Source organism: Pelobates fuscus, chromosome 5 (genome assembly GCF_036172605.1).
Source record: "Pelobates fuscus isolate aPelFus1 chromosome 5, aPelFus1.pri, whole genome shotgun sequence".
NCBI classification, from domain to species: domain Eukaryota; kingdom Metazoa; phylum Chordata; class Amphibia; order Anura; family Pelobatidae; genus Pelobates; species Pelobates fuscus.
Genome location: NC_086321.1, coordinates 152,132,424 through 152,136,015, shown reverse-complemented (window position 1 = coordinate 152,136,015; position 3,592 = coordinate 152,132,424). Strand labels below are relative to the sequence as shown.

The 3,592-nt window shown below is 44.1% G+C and overlaps 1 pseudogene; it reads left to right on the top strand.

Moving 5' to 3' along the window:
- Positions 1–562: 562 nt before the first annotated feature.
- On the top strand, positions 563–2,833 carry LOC134612045 (piwi-like protein 1; annotated as a pseudogene).
- The last annotated feature ends 759 nt before the right edge of the window (positions 2,834–3,592 follow it).

Below are 3,592 nucleotides of genomic sequence, written 5' to 3'. Positions count from 1 at the left end.
ATTGAGATGCTGTGGCATGACCTAAAGAGAGCGATTCACACCAGACATTCCAAGAATATTGCTGAACTGAAACAGTTCTGTAAAGAGGAATGGTTAAGAATTACTCCTGACCGTTGTGCACGTCTGATCTGCAACTACAAGAAACGTTTGGTTGAAGTTATTGCTGCCAAAGGAGGTTCAACCAGTTATTAAATCCAAGGGTTCACATACTTTTTCAACCTGCACTGTGAATGTTTACATGGTGTGTTCAATAAAAACATGGCAACATTTCATTCTTTGTGTGTTATTAGTTTAAGCAGACTGTGATTGTGTATTGTTGTGACTTAGATGATGATCAGATCACATTTTATGACCAATTTGTGCAGAAATCCATATCATTCCAAAGGGTTCACATACTTTTTCTTGCAAATGTATATAAAAAAATGCTAGCTATGTGCAAATATCTCTCTCCTTTACACAACCATATAAAAAGAAATAACGCTTAACTGTGTGTGGAGACACGAGGAGCAGTGGCAGGAGAAGCGTTTGTGTGTATCTGTGCGGCATATTGAAGGGCTGAAGAATGACTGGAAGAGCCAGAGCAAGGGATCATGGGAGAGCACATGGCCAGGAGCAAACCACACCTGGGCAGTCACAACTGCCTGGACGTATTACAGAAAAACCTACTGAACAGCCTCAAGCAGCTGCTGCAGAGCTTGTGGGACGGGGAAGGCAGAGAGGAGCTCCTGCAGGTCCAGCACCCAAGGCAAAGACAGGAGCTCAAGATCTCCAGATTTCAGCTGGATTTCAGGACGTATGTATTGGTGAACGTGGTGGATGCAGGTGTGATTTCAATGATCTGGGGGTTAATACACGTCAGTCAATCGATCATGTCAAAGAGTCCAAGACAGGATCTTCAGGTGTGCCAATTCACCTTAGCACCAACCATATGTAAATGGTATCACAACCACAATGGTTGTTATACCAGTACCACGTTGGCTTCATTCCACAGATGGAATCCAGGCTCTTGAGATCTGCCATGCTTTTTCAACAAAACCTGATTGGAAAAGCTTGTGCTTTTGATGGAACAATATTATTTTTGCCCAGAAGACTTGACAAGGTTAGCAAAGTTTTCAGCCAGACCTGTAATGGAGAGACAGTGAGGATTACAATAACTTGAACAAGTGAGTTACCCCCTACTTCACCTACCTGCTTTCAATTCTACAACATTATTTTCAGAAGACTTCTGATGATGATGAATATGAAACACATTGGCCGCAATTATTACAATCCTAACGATCCTATTGACATCAAAACTCACCACCTAACTATATGGCCAGGCTTCACCATCTCCATTCTACAGTATGAAACGAGTATAATGTTGTGTATTGATGTGAGCCATAAAGTCCTAAGAAATGAAACTGTTCTGGATATTATGTACCACTTGTATGGAAAAGTTGGAGCACATCACTTTTGTGATGCATGTAGCAAGGAATTGATCGGCCAGATTGTTCTCACAAAGTACAACAACAAGACTTACCGTGTTGATGATATCAAATGGGATTTCTCACCAGAGTCAAAATTTTAAAAAGCAAACGGAAGTGAAATAAGCTACGTTGAATTCTACAGAACACAATACAATAAGGAGATTACAGACCAAACACAGCCATCTGTGATTCACAATCCCAAAAAGTCCAAGACACTATCTGGTGCTCCTGAAGGACCAATTCAACTGATCCCTGAAATTTGTTACCTGACAGGTTTAACTGATAAAATGAGGAGCAGTTTTACTGTGATGAATGATTTGGCAATACATACCAGGTTAACACCTGATGAAAGAGAAAATCAAATGGGAAAACATAAAACTTAAACTATATCCACAAGGATGAAAATGTTCAGAAAGAACTACGTGACTGGGGAATTAATTTTGACACCAAACTTCTGCCATTTACTGGTCGAATTGCTCCTCCGGAGAAGACTTTGCAGGCTAGGGGAACAGCAGAATACAATTCTCAGCATGCAGACTGGTCCAGAGAAATCAGAGGGCCTACTTTAATCCGTGTAAAACATTTAGAAAAATGTCTGATGATCTACACAAAACGGATTTATGCTGCTGCTAATAGTCTTGCACCGAATCTTTTCAAAGTGTCACCACCAATGGGTATAGAAATTAATAAAGCAGTAATGGTTGAAATTGATGACAGCCCTGATGTATATCTGAAAGCTTTACAACAAAAGGTTACGTCTGATACACAAATGGTGGTTTGCATTTTGTCCACTAATCGCAAGGACAGATATGATGCCATAAAGAAATTTCTTTGCATTGACTTTCCCATTCCCAGGCAATGTGTACTCGCTAAGACTTTGAACAAACCTCAAACTGTAGTTTCAGTTGCTTCAAAAATTCCATTGCAGATGAATTGCAAAATGGAAGGTGAACTCTGAAGGACCTGTTGATAGTTGGCATTGATTGCTACCATGACACATTATCTGGGTGGAGATCTATTGGAGGATTTGTTGCCAGTTTGAACCAATGCATTACTCGTTGGTTTTCTTGATGTGTTCTCCAGGATCAAAAGCAAGAGATTGTTGATGCTCTGAAGTTTTGCATGCAAGCAGCATTAAAAGCCTGGTATTCCCACAACAAAAATCTACCAGCTCGTATCATAATCTATGGGGATGAAGTAAGAGATGGTCTACTGAAACTTTGGTGGATTATGAAATAACACAGTTTCTGGATTGCATTAAGTCTGCCGGGAAAAACTACAGCCCTAAACTAACTGTTATTGTGGTTAAGAAACGCATAAATGGGGGGCGTGGTTTGCAGCCGAGCGAGCTGGACGTGTCCGGGTAGAGCTCCGCTGCGACCGCGGTGCCAACAGCATACAAAGGCGGAGATAAATTGCCAAACAGACCGATTCAGGCGGGGGAGACATGATGGATAGGAGAGCCACGAAAAAACAAGCAAAAAAGGCGGTGGAAACGGGCGTTATTGTGCCGGATATGTTTGCGGCCTCTCACGCCGTGCGACTAAGCACACAAGATGGCGGACGAGAAGGCCAAGGTACGCCCCGTTCACCCGCGAGCCCAGCTAGCGGTGTGGCATCGGACTCCGATACTAGCCAGATCCTGGCAAAACTTGCGGAGGTCCGTAGCTATCTGGCCACAGAAATAGTACGCACTACATCTGAGGTGAAAGCAGAAATACAGGCTCTGGGGGTGAGGACGACGGCACTTGAGCAGCGGGTTGAGTCCACGGTCGTGACCCACAATGCTGCCGCCGCCCAGATCAACCACCTCACCTCCCAACTGCTCACTGCAGAATCAGCTATAGATGACCTGGGGAACAGAACGCGGCGCAACAATATACGCCTTCGGGGATTGCCTGAACAGGAGGGGGAAGGGTCCCTGACTGAGGTCGTCCTAGGGATTTTCAAGCCGCTACTCCCAGACATCCCGGAGCACTTGTGGCACATCGAACGGGCGCATAGGGCCCTCAGGGCTAGGAGGGCGGTAGACCGGCGTCCCAGGGATGTAATAATCAAATTCCTGTCGTTCCAAACGAAGGAGGCCCTGATGAGGCATGGCAGAGACCAACAGATTCTCTATAATG